Here is an 18,150-nt window from a genome sequence, read left to right on the forward strand (position 1 = left end):
ACATTGAGTGTTATTTTAGTGGCCTCTAGCTGAAATAAATGCTAAGCGTTCAGGACAATTGCTTCAATTCCTCAGCTGCCAGGTGTGTGGCTTGCCAGTGACTCCTGGTTCATTTAGCTCGACCAGCTGCCTTTGGCTGAAAGAAGTCACCTTAAGTCAAGATTCAGACTTTACTTGGAGGCTTTCTTGAATTTAACTGGCATTCATAGCTATAGGAGAAATGTCTTTATTCTCTTGCTCACGTGAATTAATTCTGGAGGATCATGCCAGTTCCAGAAACTTCCATCAGATCAGGTGAGGTTTCTACTGCAATTCAAGACAGTCCGAATTTGTTCCCCTATTTTACACACCTCATCCCTTACTTGTATCATTCTGTAGTAAACGTACTCCCCCAGGAAACAGCATGCACGTGCCAGTCTCTGAATTTGCCTTCTAAAGAACTTACTTGGAGACTCTAGGCTACTACTTACTAGCAACTGTGATTCTGAGGCCAGCCCCACTGCTCCCATGTGACATTAAGACACACTCACTCACAGCAGAACACAGGCATGCACTGGCAGTGCTGTTACCACTGGTGACCTGGGATATTGTATGTCGGTTATTTTGATGCTCTAGCAGGATTATTGTCTTTGAATTTCAAGAGATTTGGGGTAACAAATCCTTACAACTATGACAGGGCCAGATACTTATTGATGTCATAAATGGCATATTAGAAATGGAAGGTGACTAATCGTCAGCATAAGGTAAGGTGACAAAGAGAGAGTCACCTGGGAACCATGTGAGTTGAAAAGGCTGAGGATCAGACCCAGGATGTAGTTACAAGAGGACCTTGTCTAGAGCAGGTTACATTCTCAAACCTGTGAGGTCTGGTCTCTCCAAATCATAGCACTTACTGAGAAAGACTAGACCTTGTAGCTTCACAGACCCTGACATAACAACTGTAGGTCATCTACTTGAACTACAGCCCATTTTTTTTTTTCCTGATCGCTATAAAATTATCTAGGACTGTTTCACAATATAACCAGCCAGGGCTTACTAAGAAAAGAAAGTAATGATGCATCTTGAAATAACCATGGTACAGCCTGAAAACCATTTCCTCAAAAAGATTAATCATCTCATTCTATTTATTTAGTTAGTTGTTTATTCATTTTTTTAGATAGGTATTGCTATATAACCCAAGCTGGGCTGAGTTAAACTTATAACCCTCCTGCCTCAGCCTCCTAAGTGCTAGCTAGGATTATAAGTGTATTCCACCATATCCAGTCTAGTTTGTCGCTGTTAAATTGAGCCCCCTCAAAGTCTCAGGCAGCAGGAGGTACTGGTGGAGGCTAATCACCTGCTGGTGGTCAGGCAGAGACACAGAGACAGCCTGTACTAACAGGATTCTTCCTTCATCTTTGACTCCATCCAAATCCCCAGTCTATTGAAAGGTGCTACTCATAGTTGCAGGTATGGTTTCCTCTGTTAGTTGATCCTTTCTGGACATGTCCTCCAAGAAATGTCCAGAAATGTGTTTTGCTAACCTTCTAGGTGCTTATCAACCCTGTCAAACTGACAATAAAAATTAACCATCACAGGTGATTTGAATAGTCTTCCCGGCTCCAGCACACAGTGAGTGCATATAACCCATAGATACACTTTGGAGTCAGTTTTCCCAATTTCTAAAGGTCTAAATCAAATCTCCATATTAGTTCATTGATCTATGAGGTAACACCTATTTCTTTAAAAAAAAAATTGTTTTTATTTTTTTAAATTTGTGTTTGAGTGTGAGTATATGTCACATGTGGGAGAAGGTGCCCATAAAACCAGAACAGGATATCAAAATTCTTGAATTAGAGTTATGTGTGGTTGTGAGCCACCAAAAGTGGTTGCTGGGAACCAAACTTGAGTCCTCTGGAAGAGCAGGAAGTGCTCTGAATTGCTAAGCCATCTATCTCTCTAGCCTCCAAGAATGATTCCAATGTGGGGGAAAGCAAGGAAGTTCTCTGAAACTGCCTCACAGTAGGATAAAACAAAAATAATGTTTCCCAACTGTAAACATGTCCTAGAAGGCATCAAGTTGTGTGTTTAGAATGGCCAAATTGTCCGATGTGTCAATTACAGCTCTAAAAACTTTTGTAAAGGTTGTAGCTTTGAGAAATGTCATACATGTGTTACCCTTAACACTCAGATGATCCATGTATGCTGGTCACCCCATTTTTTCTACTGAATTAGGTGCCTCTGAGAACCTGGAGCAGATGATTAAGTTGAAGCCAGGATACAAATGCCTTGCCTCTTTGCCTTCATGGGGACAGCTCTGAAAGACCACACAGCTGTGCTCTCATGAGCACACTATACTTAAATTCTTCTTCCATGTCAAGGCTCCTTCTTCCATCTGTCAGGTAAGTGTTTCTAGGGAACACACCCCAATAACCCACCTGCATGCTGGATTCACTGCCCTAAAACACATACTGATCAGTGTATTGCTGGTTTTTATTTACCTGGCCACTTACAAATGTGTACAGATCTTTGTTGTTGATGGTGCTCATCTTTCCAAGACAGTAACTACGCTTTTAAATGGAAACAGTTTTTTTCTTGTGTCTAAGCACTGATGTCATTCCATTTAGCCTCCTTCTCTTTGCCTTATTCATAGGATTAGATCATGAGACCTAGCTAACTGTAGACACGGCCTAAGACAACTGGCCTTTACTCACTCGTGTTCACAAGTTCCATTACCTATATCTTTTATGCTATAGCAAAGGCTTTAAAAGAATCTTGTAGCAGCTCCTCAATATGAAACATCTCAAAGGTTTTACTTTACCAAAGCCACCAATTTCCTGTGTATTTAAGCCTCGTTCTCACTTCGTGAACCGCAGAACCCCACCATTAATAAAAGACAAGACTTTCTCAGCCTTAATTCAAATCCAATGTTTCAATTGAAGTCTTACCACAGAAAACATCTCTGGTAAGTACCTTTGGGGCCGCCCAGAGAAATGTTCTTCAACATCAAAATAAAGTCTAAACCTTTGCCATACCAGATCCCTCACACTCTGTCTTCAAATTAGCAGCCACTGTGCCCCAGGTGAACCTGCTGATGTACTAGTCACTAAAACATCTTGTCCTTTTTAGATATACTTGTTTCTCTCACCTGTCCACTCATGAGTCAAGGCCTGTCTTTATGCTACCCGTGATGCAGTTTTCATGCCCGACAGAAAACAAATACCATGGCTCCTGAGAGAAAAGTCATAAACTCTAACACAGCCTAGAAGGCTTTACAGTGCCTCTCCATTTTGTTTCACACTTTTCTTCTTAAGTTCCAGCCCCTAGACGCTTTTGTGTTCCTGTGACACAAGTGCTAAGATGGAATGATTTACAAAGAGTAGGTCCCCACACTTCTAAAGGCCGGGAAACTCATGGTCAAGGTGTCAGCCTCTGGTCGGAGCCCTCTTGAAGCATCACCCCACGGCAGAAGATAAGAGGGCCCGAGAACAAGCAGAGGATGGATACACGTTGGCCCTTCACCATCCAAAGACTTCTCAAAAGTTCCACCTCTAAATATTGCCAGAATGCAATCAGGTCTCTCTCAGCATGGGCGTTGGCTGGTTGAACATTCAAAACAAGCAATATTCGTGTTCTTCTGTTAGAACGAGTTGCACACAGCACTTCGTTCTTAGAACACCTTCTTTGTCCTCAGAGCCCCAGACCTCCACTCTGAAAGCTCCAGGCCTTCCCTATGATCTTTCAGATCTAAGATCACTTTTCACTTCCTCAAGGAAATGTCCTCTCTCTCCCCTGAACAGGTACTAATGCTTTTATGATGTGCTTTTCCACAGCACAGTTCTTATCGCTGGGTACTGGATACTGATTTGTTATTTTAATTGAATTATCACCTTTCCCAGTTGGTTCAGTCAAACTTCATGTAAAAATCTAAAGCTCTATCACCATGAAGATCAGTATGGAGGTTTCTAAAATTATAACTAAAAATAGACCAACCACAGATATCTTTGCATGTCCATGTTCATTACTGCATTATTCACAATAGCTAAGAAAAAAGACTCATCTAGATGTCTATCAAGAGATGAATGGATAAACAAAATGTGGCACATACTACACGGTACAATTTTATTCAACTGTAATGAAAAAAATTAAATATGACATTTTAGGAAAATAGATGTAATTGATATCAAAACCTATGTATGAAAATATAGATCTCTGGAAACTCAATACTTTGACTCTAGCTATAAAATTAATTAAACAATAGAAAACAAAATCATGATAGTTAATACTGCTTGTCAACTTAATAGAATACACAGTCACCTAGGAGACAAACCTCTGGACCAATCTGTGAGGGAGTTTCTAGACTGGGTTAACTGAAGTAGGTTGACCCACCTTAATGGTAGGGAACATGACTCTGTGGGGTGGTGTCCAGGACTGAATAACAAGGAGAAATATGAGAATGAGCATCTCTCTCTCTCTCTCTCTCTCTCTCTCTCTCTCTCTCTCTCTCTCTCTCTTTCCTTCCTAACAACAGAAGCAATGTTACCAGCTGCCTCAACCTTCCGGCAGGACTTCTCCACCATGATGGACTGTACCCTGAAACTTTGAGCCAAAATACACCCTTCCTCCCAAGCCTTGGTCAAGCATTTTGTCATACCAGTGAGCAAGGTAACTAACTATACAGAAAGATGTCCACTTGACAGATGTTCAGGAAGAAAGGACTCAATTCAGGAATGCAGGACTCACACAAATCGTTGGGAGGGTGGGAGAATGGAGCCTGGGAGAGAACAGTTGTCAGGATTGCAAACTCCGAACTGTAGGGGTCATATCCCGTCACTGTTCATTTGGAAGAGATTATCTACCCACTGCTTACCAAACTCCTACCCTTAGCCCACCAAACCTTGTGAGGTTTGCTTCTATCATGTAAGGGCATACAAGTTTTCTTATTTTCATCTCTTCAATATCCTGTAAGCACTTCTCGTTAATAGGATCTAATATGCTTGTAAGAATTCTGGGCTTCTAAATCAGGTCTAATAAATGCTTTCTATAAAAAGCCAGCTAGCTGGTATTTTAAACTTTGCTGTGCCAAGCTGCCACAGAGACCCAAATATGACTCTCAGATAATGTTTACATATTGCATGCTCTTAGTTTTCTTTTTTCTTTTCTTGAAGCCATTTAAAGATGTAAAATCCACTCTTAGCTTGGGAGCAGTGTGGAACAGGTGGCAGGCTGGTTGTGGCTCACAAGCAGTTGTTTGCCAACCCTTGTCCTAAGCCCTATGAAACAAGGAGGATGGAAAAGACACTGGCATACTAACCAATAATCAGGTCTCTGAGTAACGAAACAGCAGACATTCAGCATCTTAGCAAGTCCCTGGATGTGAGTTCGGAGAGAAACAGTGAAGAGCAGGTGCAGAATTGAGAGGGAGCTGAGCCATTCTGCCAGAAATGTACTTGTGATTTCTTCTGTTGCCTGGGCACAGTCTTCCAAAGGCCATTTGTGTTTAACATTGAAGCACGCATCTATGTTTGTAATGTCTTGGGTCAGATAAGGCTCAGTTTTTGTTGCTTGTTTCATACTCATAATCATTTCATGTTCCAGGCTGTTGTCAGCAGGGCCTGTTCTACAAATGCCAAGTAGTTAACTAGAGCTTCTTCACCAGTGAGAATGAGCAGTTGGCAGAAGGTAAATGAGACCTCCAGAGGATCTTTAGTGTGGTGTCTCCATGGTTGGCATCAGAGTTTATCACCTTTGGTGAAAACACTTCAAGTATTACTCTGTGTCCCAGAACACAGATCTAAGTGGTAGATCAGCTGTAGAGAAGCATGGATCTTCTGCAGAAACCTCTATTGTTCCAAATACCTTTTAGTACAGTAGCTTTAAAATTACACTATGGATGGACCGTCGTGGCACATCTTTGCTGGTTAGTTTTTGTTTACTTGGCAGAAGCTGGAGTCATCTGGGAAGAAGGAACCTCAACTGAGAAAATACCACCATCAGACTGACCTTTTAGGTAAGTACGTTTAAGATATTGTTGATTAATTACTGACGTGTAAACCTAGCCCACAGTAGGTGGAACCACCCCCTAGTCAGGTGGCCTTGGGTTAAATAAGATAGCAGACCATGGAGAGCAAGTCAGTAAGCGGTGATACTCTATGGTCTCTGCCTCCAGGTTCCAATCTTGCTTGATTCCATGCTTTGGCTTCTTTTCATAACAGCCTGTAAACTAGGAGATAAACTAAACTCCTTCCCAACTTGCTTTTTGTCATAGTGTTTATCACGTCAGTAAGAAGCCAAGTAGGACAGTATCAAAATACATTTGTTTCTTCTCAGTTACAAAGAGACAAACCAAATGCTAGGCCTCTTCTGCTGCAGGCTGCACAAAGAAAAGCAGCTGTTTATCACTCAGAAGCTCTAGGCTAACACTTAGGATTCCCATCACAACCTTTCCTATAGGTTTCTCTCAGTCACGAGTTCATCATCTGGGGCATCTCCTAATTAGCTTCTTTCTGATGACATTATAGAATGGGGATACTCCAACATGATGCTCTGCTGGACAATAAGATGCTCAAGTTGCTAGGTAGGAGGACCTGTCTGCATTATGGAGTTAAGGGTCATGCACCAGCGTGTAAATTGCTACGTTGTTCCCTAGTAAATCAAATAATCCTTTTAAGAAAAAAAAAAATGCCTGCTGCAACAATGACTTAATGACCTAGTTCTCATTCTGGTCTAGACTTGCTGATTCATCCGGGATAACTGTGAAGCTTAGAGCAGACTCCGGTTCATGGGCAACACTTTGAGGACCACTGCTCCAGTCTAGACCCTAACATGACAGAGATCAGACATCACTTGGATAAAAGACAGCAAGGCTGTACTGCTGAAACTCTGGGGGCAAAGGTGAGGCATTGTGGGTTGTAGTTACTGATGAAAATGAAAAAGGAGGCATTTGCTAGGTCAGGGGGTTTTTATCACATGCCAGAGGCTGACATGTTTTAGTAAAGATATCAGCCATTGCTTGTCTGATACTCACAGGAATCCACTTGCCCCTGGCAAAAGAGCTGTATGTTCATCAAACAGATGAGTGACCCAACACCCTAATGTAACTTGATGGCCGTGCTTTAGAGCTACTTGCGACTATTTATAGTGGCACCAGCCAGGTTAGGAGATGAACAAGGTTAAGAAAACCACTCAGAAAGTGCCAAAAGCTGGAAGTCTTTGTCATCACTGAAACTGAAGCATCAAAGGATAATGTGTAGTTATTGGAATATGGGAACCTGGAACGATGGATAACTACCCACCTTTAGGTCCATGGAAGACAAACTGTGGTTGTCATAAAAGAGCTTCGGACCTGTAGAAGAACAGAGCTTGTCCTTCTCCTCTAGCAAACTGACTTCCTAATGGTACCTTGCTTGGCTCAATCCAGCTGTGATTCAGAGAGCAAGGCCATTCTAGTGTTGCTGTCACCTGAGGCCATCCTCTAATGAAACACAGAGCAGTAAAAAGTGGCTGAGGTTAGAGCCTAAGACATAGAGCATAGTATGCATTCCTGGAAGACAAGAACATATTCCCTCGCCCCAAACTGACAAAATAAATTACAACACGGCAGTCCATGTCCTACAGAAATTTAAAAGGTGTAAATATGCAATAAGCAGCCACACACTTGTAGAATAACATTTATATGACATTTAACGACCAGTAAAACACATTTTATGGGTACACAAATACCCAAGAAAGAGATGTCTAGTAATAAGCACTGAGTATACAATTCTGTATATATCATTGCTATGGCTGAAATATGTCTGCAAATATGTTCATTGCACCTTCCTATATGAATAATTGGAGTGAGTATACTTGATATCTGTCTATATGTGTCACACATTGACAGTATATGCTAAGTCCCAATCTGCAGACGTTGACCTTATTTGGAAATATGGTCAGTGTAGATGCAATTATGTTAAAATGAGGTCATACTGTAAGGTGAACTCTTTGATTCATGATGACACGTATCATAAGAAGAGGAAGCTGAGGAAGCCCTGATGAATGTAGAGGTCAAGGTTGGAGTGGTGCTTCTCTAAGCAGGGGATGTCCAGGATTGTTGGCACACAGCCAGAAGGCAGAAAGAGGCAGGAAAGGATTCTCTCAAAGTTTTCTGAGGGAGCAGGGGCCTCCCAACTCTTGATTTGGACTTTCAGCCTTCAGAACGGAGGCATATGTTTCTGCTTTTTTAGATCACCTTTCTTCAACACATTGTGAGGGCAGTCCTAGGTATCTAGCATAATCTAAAAGCTCTAACCGGGTGAATGTTATGTTCCGAAGTAGTTAGATCCTATTAGGTTCTGTGGGGGTGAGTTTGTTATTTAATCTTGGGTATCTGTTCTTACCCTGACTATAATGGTTCAGGCCTCAGCTATGTAGATGTGGTGTGTAGTTGGTTTTTTGTTTTTGTTTTTGTTTTTTTTTTTTACTCTTTGGGGGCCCACCACCCAGCTGCCAAATAAATACATGGAGATTTATTCTTACATATGAATGCCTGGCCTTAGCTTGGCTTGTTTCTAGCCAGCTTTTCTAACTTAAATGATCCCATTTCTCTTCTACATTTTGCCTCTGAGCTTTTTACCTTTCCTTTTTCTATATATCATTCTTTCCTTCTTACTCCATGTTGTCTGTGTGGCTGGGTGACTGGCCCCTGACGTCTTCCTCTCCTCCTTTTCTCTCTCCTCCCTCTTTTCTCTTTTTCTATGTATTCACTCTGCCTGCCAGCCCCACCTATTTCTCTCTTCTGCCTAGCTACTGGCCATTCAGCTTTTCATTAGACAAACCAAGTGTTTTAGACAGACAAAGTAACACAGCTTTACACAGTTAAACAAATGCAACATTACATATCTTTGCATCATTAAACAAATATTCCACAGCATAAATGAATGTAATGCATCTTAAACTAATATTCCACAACAATGGTGGGACTCTGATTCCACAACACATAGGACCTGAAGCTGAAGCTGTGTCTTCTGGGTACTTTTGCTTGAAAACAGCCAGCTGCCATGGCTATTTGAAAACAAAAACAAACAAACAAAAAAAAGTGTCTTGATTTCTTTTGTATAAGAGTTCTCATCTCATCCTGGTTTTCATAGTAGGCTCTGTGTTTCTAAAATATGTTTGTATGTTGTATCATTTATGAGTTTGCACTGGATGGAGGAATATTTTGTTTATATTCAATCAGTGATATTGAACTGGATGTATGCCATAGTCTCGTTAAACCCAGATTTATTTTTTGTTTCTCATGGTCCTGAGTCAAATTACTTACTAAAGAGCTCATTGAATTCATGAATACTATAAATGAAGTGCCAAAGTACTTAGGGGAATGAGCAACCCAGTGTGCTCAAAGGAGGATGCTGGAAAGGTCCCAGGAGCAGATGCCTTTGGATTTCACTTATTTGTGTGTTTCCTTTTAGTAGAGACACTGTTTGAAATAGAGGGGAAAATATAGGGAGAGAAAGATGCTTGGATAACAGGCCTGGCTTAAATTGTGTCTGGTAAACATTTGTTGAAATCAACCACATTTAATTCAGAGAAATTCATGGAACATGATTATACAGAGTGAGGGACCAGAGAATGAAGCTCAATGATGGATGATGCATCCAAACTTTTAACACCACTTGCAAAGGCCTGCAGACTCTTGATGACCTCACCTTGTATCATTATTCTCACTATGCTCCATTAGACATTTTCTACTCCTGTATCCACCAAGCATCCTCCTATTTTTGGTTTACGGGTTGAAAGTATTCTCCTTATTCTTTTCAGCAACCAGGTAATTTCCAAGATTATCATATCACCATAGTCATTTTGCAAAACATATTCACTGTCTAATATGTATTGTATGTATTTAGTATATATGCTTTGCTGATCTTTCTACCTTCCCTATCTGGTTTCATTCCCTTGGACATATTGTGGTCAAGCATGAGATTTTGATTGACAACCTTGCTCTATAATCTCTTGCCTCTTGTCACTATTCTGAGCACCATGAGACAGAATATGCTGTAGAAGTTAACTTTTCCAATTTGGAAAATAGATTATGGATTCCTAGGTAGATGACTAATACTGTTTCCTTTGTACTCAGTAGAGCTGACTGAATTATTTGCCATAATGGAGTGGTTAAATATTTTTGTAATTATAGACTGTATATTGTTGGTTCACCTAATAGGTTGTGGAAGCATTTAGAAAGATGTACCCAAACATACATGTACATATTCACACGGCATCCAGGATATCTTAGGAGTGATAGCTTCCTAGATTTAAGTGTTTCCCTCATATGGCTGCTCTGCTGATTCCTGGCCCTGCTTGACTACAATTAAAGCATGGAGTGAAAATAAGGCAGACTTTCTTTGATATCACAGTCAATAAAGCAATCAGATCACTCTGTTTTTCATCCTTGACACTTCAGCATTATTAATCTTAGAGTCTTATTTCTCAGAGGGCACAATAATGGTTTATTAAGCTGGAAGTTGAGTCTGCCATCTGTCCTGCTAGCCTCCTTGGGACTTAAATTATTGGTAAGGGGATGTACAGCCATGTTGGTTTTTGTATTTGATAGACGATTAATCCTAAATATCAATTATAAATAGGGCTTCAGGAGTCAGGAACAACCATGTTTAAAATCTGAAGGTTTACCAGGGGGAAATATGACAATCTAGAACCTGTGAATATTGTCACATTTGAAAATGTAAAGGCCTTTTTTGATTAAAATAAGTAATCTTGAAGTGAGATCATCTTGGAGTATGGAGATGATCCCTAAATTAATGGGAAGTGTCTTTACAAGAAGTGGGGGGGGGGCACAGAAGATTTAGAGATTGAAGTGACATATTCAAAGTCAAAGAATGTGAAGAATCAGAGCCCATCATCGAAAGCTTGGAGGGAGACATCGAGAGAACCCTCCAGAACAGCTGCAGAGAGAAGTCAGCCCACTGTCACCCTGGCTTTGGACTTCTGGCCACCAGAGCTGTGAGAGTATAAATTTCTATGGCACGAAACCAGCATGTTTTTGGTGGTGTGTTACAACAGTCTTGGGAAATGTATGTTCCCTGTCAATGTTTCTTACCACAATGTGTCTAGTAGTAGCATTTCAATGAACATTCAAACCACACACCCAAGTTGTACTATCAAGGTTTCAGATCCTTTAGAAATTAGCACTTGCATTACCTACCCTACCCTGCAATACTGACTGATGGGCAACAGTACATAGAATGTGTCTTGTGACCAATGAAGAGGAAGCCAACCAGCCCCAGCTCCATGACCAGTTACGGAAATGAGGAGCATAGCAGCTATGTGTGTTTTATTCCCGGTTTGTGAAGTACAGTTTATGATTTATTTTCATTTGTGTTCGTATGTGCTTGTGTGCGTGCGTGCATGCGTGCATGAGTGCATGATGTGTGTGTGTGTGTGTGTGTGTGTGTGTGTGTGTGTGTGATGTGTACATGGTTTCCAAGAGTCTATGACAGTAGAAAGCCATTGTAGAGTTCATGGCTATTGATGCATATGGTGGCTTCTTGTTGACATTACAGCAGGGGGAAAGCACAGGAAGCTGGAATAAGAAATGGCTATAGTTTTCTGAAGTCCACCTAGTGATCTGCTTCCCAATGACCTGAAGGTTCCATAGCCTTCCAAATAGCAACACAAGCTGTGCATGGATCATTCAAAACATGAATGAGCCCCAGGAGAACATTTCCTGTTCAGACCACAACACGCAGGTCTTCTGTATCTTCCTTGGGATTTGGTATGTAATGTGGTCACTAGTTTTATTCTAGCTAGTTATGTTAACTTACATTTTCCTAAATGAGTAAACATTGTGAGCATCCTCTATGATTTTCTTCTGCATCTTCTTCAGTAAAGTTTCTTCTAATGTCGTTGGTGTATAGCCAACTTGCATTTTTTATTTTTATTTTTAGTTTGGAGAGTTCTTTAGATACCACAAATACTTGAGTTTTTGTCAGATGCATAGTTGGTAGGTATTTCTCCTTTCCTAAAACTAAAGTTCTTAATTTTGGTGAGCTCCAGTTTATCATTTACTTTTTAGGGATTGGATTGGGGGCCAACTTTAAGAGCCCTGGGTAGCTCTAAACCAGAAAAACATTCTAGTTTATTTTTCTAAAACATGTCCCATACTCCCCTGACCGCTATTTATATAATAATCCTTAACACTGAATACATTCTTCCAAATGGTCAAGGCTGCTTTAGCTCTTCCAATCCTGTGGGTTTCTGTACATGTTTAAGATAAGTTTGACTGTGCCAGCAAGTTCCTATTTGTGATTTTTATAGGAATTGCATTAAGTTACATTAGATCAGTTTGGAAAGAACTGAGAGTTTGAATATGCAAATTCTTCCAACTCATGAAACATACATCTTTCCACTTACTTACCTGCATACTGCTTTCATCAGGATTTTATAATGTTAGTATCTGTGTCCTATATATGTTTCTATATGTGCATGGATTTAATTTTCTTTAGAGCAACTAAAATGATACAGTACTTTCTAATTTTGAAATGATGCTAATAGAAATACAATTAATATTTTTGTGGCAGGATCTCACACTCTGAACTTGCTTTACTAATTTTTTTACTTGTTTTTAAGAGTCAACCATTTAATTAATTTGATGTATTTTTTGGGATTTTTTTTACAAGGACAATCATATTATCTGTAAATAGTGATGTTTCATTTTATTTTTCACAGCTCTATATCCTTCCTTCCTTTCTTCTTTCCTTCCTTTCTTTCTGTGTTGAAGTGCTAGAAATTCTAGTACCAGGAGAAGCAAAATGAGACCTTGTCTAACCTTCTTTCTCTCTGTCTACACACACACACACACACACACACACACACACACACACACACACACACGACACCTAGGCTGATTCCATATGTATGTGTGTGTGTGTGTGTGTGTGTGTGTGTGTGTGTGTGTGTGTGTATTAGAGGACAACTTTTGTGAGTCCATTCTCCCCTTCCAGTGTGTGGGATTTGGGGAGCAAACTCAGGTTACCAGGATTAGCAACATGTGCCTTTACCCACTGAGCCGATTTCCAGGCGTCCACCTTATATTTTCAGAAAAACTCTTACACTGAACTGTTGTTGTTTGTTTTTTACTCTTTCGAGGGCCCACCACCCAGCTCCCAGACAAACCACACACAGAGGCTTAAACTTAATTGCGAATGCCCAGCCTTAGCCTTGCTTGTTTCTAGCCAGCTTTCCTTACCTTAAATTATCCCGTCTACCCTTTGCCTCTGTTCCATTCTTTCACTTGTGTCAAGCTTACTTTTACTCTGTGGCTTGCTGTGGAGCTGGGTGGCTGGCCCCTGGAGGCCTCCTTCTCTGGCTACTTCTTTTCCTCTCTTCCCATATTTCTTCTTCTATACATTCTCTCTGCCTACCAGCCCTGCCTATTTTTTTTTCCTGCCTTGCTATTGACCGTTCAGTTCTTTACTAGACCATCAGGTGTTTTAGACAGGCACAGTAACACAGCATCACAGAGTTCAACAAATGCAACATAAACAAAAGTAACACACCTTAAAATAATAGTCTACAACACTGAACCCAGAGCTCACTAGTTTGACTAGACTGGTTGATCAGCAAGCCGCTGATCCTGCCTCCCCGGAATGCCTGTCTTTTTAGATGGCTCCTAGAGATTCAAACTCAGGTCCTCATGTTTTAGCAGCCAACATTTTATCAGCTGAGCCAACACTCCAAACCCAATATTTATTCTTTTACTATGTATCATATATATTATATATATATATGTATATGTATATATGTGTGTGTGATATACATAAATAAGCACATATATGACACACACACACACACACATATATATATATATATATATATATATATATATATAAAGTTGAAATTTTCTTTTTGATAAGAACATTTTAAATAACTAAGTATATATCATAATATAGGCCAAAGTGTCAGTGACCCCCTTCCTTAGCTTCCAGAGGCCTAGGATTACTGTTATGTGCTACTATGCCTGGTTTATTCTTGAGAGTTTTTATACTTATGGGTGTTTGGCTTTTTTAAGTTAAATGATTTTCTCAGTTAATAAGACTATCACAAAGTTTTTTCTTTGGCTTTTTGATATGTGGTGGTTTACATTGATTTTTTGGCATATTGACTCAATTCTGCATATGTGGAAATAATTTCACATTATTATGGATAAAATTCACCTTTAATTTTGTTGGCTTCCATTTACTAATATTTTCTGGAGGAATTTAAAGCAAGAATCACGGGTTATATTACACTTGCTTTTAGCTTTGCTTTTATTTCTGTCTTTGGTTTTGGTGTTAGTACTGGCTTCATAATATTAATTTCTTTCTCAGTGTTCTTCCCTCTTTGATGCAAGAGTGTGTGCAAAATTAGTATTAGTTTTTCAAATGTTTGATGGACTTCTCCAAAGAAATTTTCAGGACTTGGGAATTACTATCAAGACCACCTAAATTATGAGTTTAGTTTCTTTAATGGTTATAAGATTCTGCAGAGTATATAAATTAGTTGATTTTTAAAAATCAACATATATTCATTGTACATAATGTCATACCTCATAAAGACAAATTCAAGCCTATCATATACCTGAACCATAATCATACTGCATCCTTTCTTCTTTATGCTCCCAACTTGTCCCTAGTCTCATGCCTTCCCCTGGCACCTTCCTACCTGCCATTTTTATGTGGGTTCTCTCTCTCTCTCTCTCTCTCTCTCTCTCTCTCTCTCTCCCTCTCTTTCTCTCTCTCTTTCTCTCATACACACACACATACACAAACACACATGCACACACATATAGGAACTATAAATAACAGAGAATTTGTAATGATTATCTTGAGTTTGGCTTACTTAGTTTAGTGATGATGGTCTGTTGGTATGTTGCATCCAGTTTCCTTAAAATATCATGATGTCATTCTCTAAATACCATATTTTATTGATCCATTCATTCGGTAATTGACACCTAGGCTGATTCCATAACTTGGCTGTTTTGAATGTTTCTGAAAACAAACAATCAACAAATAAACAAAAACAGAAAACCAGATGTCCAGGCACTTTATGGTGCTGACTTAGAATCCTTCAGGTGCTTTAACAGTTCATGGTTCAGAAGTTGATCATTTTTCTATAATTTTTGACAGTAGTCTTTCATTTTTCTTATGGCAGTCATATCTCTAGTGATGTTCTTTTTGATCATCATGTCGGTGATTTACAAAGTCCTTTTTGATTGTCTTGCTAGATGTTTAAAAATTATATTAAATGCATTTGAATAAGAGTTCAATCTACTGATGTGTCCCCTATTTTTATTTCTTTTCATTTCCATTCATTATTTCCTCCCACATGCTATTTTTGCTGTGATTTTTTCTTTTCTCTTTTTTTTTTTATATTTGTGTTTTAATTTTGCACATCAGGCATGGGTTCCCCTGTCCTCCCCCGTCCCGCCCCCACCGCCACCTTCCCCCCCTCCCCTCCCCTCCATTCCCATCTCGCCCAGGGCCAAGACTCCCCTGGGGATTCATTTAAACCTGGTGGATGCAGTACAGGCAGGTCCAGTCCCCTCCTTCCAGGCTGAGCAAAGTATCCCTGTGTAAGCCCAAGGTTCCAAACAGCAAGCTCATGCACTAAGGACAGGTCCTGGTCCCACAGCCTGGGTGCCTCCCAAACAATTCAAGCTATTCAATTGTCTCACTTATCCAGAGGGCCTGCTCCAGCTGGGGGCTCCACAGCCTTTGGTTCATAATTCATGTGCTTCCATTCGTTTGGCTATTTGTCCCTGTGCTTTTTCCAATCTTGGGCTCAACAATTCACACTCTTACAGTCCCTCCTCTTTCTCGACAATTGGACATCTGGAGCTCCACCTGGGTCCTGGCTGAGGATCTCTGCATCCACTTCCACCAGTTATTGGATGAGAGTTCTAGCTCGACTGTTAGGGTGTTTGGCCATCTGATCACCAGACTAGGTCAGATCAGGCTTTCTCTCAACCATTGCCAGCACTCTACAGAGGATGTATCATTGTGGATTTCTGGGAACCTCTCCAGCACTCTGACTATTCCTGTTCTCATGTGGTCTCCATTTATCATGGTCTGTTTTTCCTTGTTCTCCCTTTCTGTTCTTGATCCAGCTGGGATCTCCTGCTCCCCTAAGCTTTCTTTCCCTCAAATCTTGCCCTTCATTACTCCCACTGTCATCCAGGTTGTTCATGTAGATCTCTTCCATTTCTTTGTCATTGGGTGATCCCTGTGTCTTTCCTAGGGTCCCGTTTTCTAGGTAGCTTCCCTGGAGTTGTGTAGCAGTCTATTCATCTTTGTTTTACATCTAGTATCCTCCTATGAGTGAGTACATACCATGTTTGTCCTTCTGAGTCTAAAGCTTAAATCACATATAAAACCCCACACATTAATAGTGGGAGACTTTAACACCCCACTTTCATCTCTAGACAGATTAGCCAAATTGAAACTTAACAAAGACATAATGGTCTTAACTGATGTTATGGCTCAAATGGACTTAATCGATATCTACAGAACATTCCACCCAAACAAAAAAGAATATACCTTCTTCTCAGCACCCCATGGAACCTTCTCTAAAATCGACCACATACTTGGCCACAAAGCAAATCTCAACAGATACAAAACAATTGGAATAGCCTCCTGTGTTCTATCGGACCACCATGGTTTAAAGTTAGATTTCAACAACAGAAAAAAACTACAGAAATTCTACAATCTCGTGGAAACTGAATAATGCTCAACTGAATCACCAATGGGTTAAGAAAGAAAGAAATTAAAGACTTCCTAGAGATCAATGAAAATGAATACACCACATACCCAAACTTATGGGATACTATGAAAGCAGTGCTAAGAGGGAAATTCATAGCAATGAATGCCCACATAAAGAAGCTGGAGAAATCTCATGCTAGTGACTTGACAGCACACCGGAAAGCCCTTGAACAGGAAGAAGCAAATTCTCCCAGGAGGAACAGATGCCAGGAAATTATCCAATTGAGAGCTGAAATCACTAAAATAGAAATAAAGAGAACGATTCAAAGGATTAATGAAACAAAGAGTTGGTTCTTTGAGAAGATCAACAAGATAGACAAGCCCTTATCCAAACTAACCAAAAGACATAGAGAGAGCATCCAAATTAACAAAATCAGAAATGAAAAGGGGGACATAACAACAGACAATGAGGAAATCCAGAGAATCATCAGGTCATACTTCAAAAACCTCTACTCCACAAAACTGGAAAATCTAAAAGAAATGGATAATTTTCTGGATAGGTACCACATACCTAAGTTAAATCAAGACCAGATAAACCATTTAAATAGTCCAATAACCCCTAAGGAAATAGAATCAGTCATTAAAAGTCTCCCAACCAAAAAAATCCCAGGACCAGATGGTTTCACTGCAGAATTCTACCACATCTTCAAAGAAGACTTAATAACAATACTCTTTAAATTGTTCCACACAATAGAAGCAGAATGTATATTACCAAACTCCTTCTATGAGGCTACAATTACCCTGATTCCTAAACCAAACAAAGATGCAACAAGTAAAGAGAACTACAGACCGATCTCCCTCATGAACACTGATGCAAAAATACTCAATAAAATTCTGGCAAACAGACTCCAAGAACACATCAAAACAATTATCCACCATGATCAAGTAGGCTTCATCTTTTCTCTTTTCTTAACATAAGAACTTCAATAACTGAGACTTTTCTTCATTTCAAGTGTAAGTATTTAGTTACCCATCAGCTCTGCATTGTTCCATATCATGTTAAAATATGCTGTACTCTTATTTTCTGCTTTAAAATTTTTACTTAAAATTTGTTTAATGAATCACATAGTAGAATGTAGCTAATATACATATCTTTGGATTCCTTTATATTGTCTTTCTTTTATTGAATTTAGTTTGAGAGTTTTTTCGTCAAATGCTCTAGACATTGATTTCAAATATGGTTAAATTTGTTGTGCCTTATTTTATGGCTCAAGATATATTCTTGGCAACTGTACAATGGAAACTTGAATAAAGTATATTCTGTTGACTCTTCATTTGAAACTTTAATCCAATGTGTTGCTTAACACTTCTATATCTTAGCTAGTTTGCTGTTTAGTAGTTCTGTGAGTTGAAGAGAGAAGACATACAGTTTCCAACCACA

The sequence above is a fragment of the Onychomys torridus genome, chromosome 19 (assembly GCF_903995425.1).
Source record: "Onychomys torridus chromosome 19, mOncTor1.1, whole genome shotgun sequence".
NCBI classification, from domain to species: Eukaryota; Metazoa; Chordata; class Mammalia; order Rodentia; family Cricetidae; genus Onychomys; species Onychomys torridus.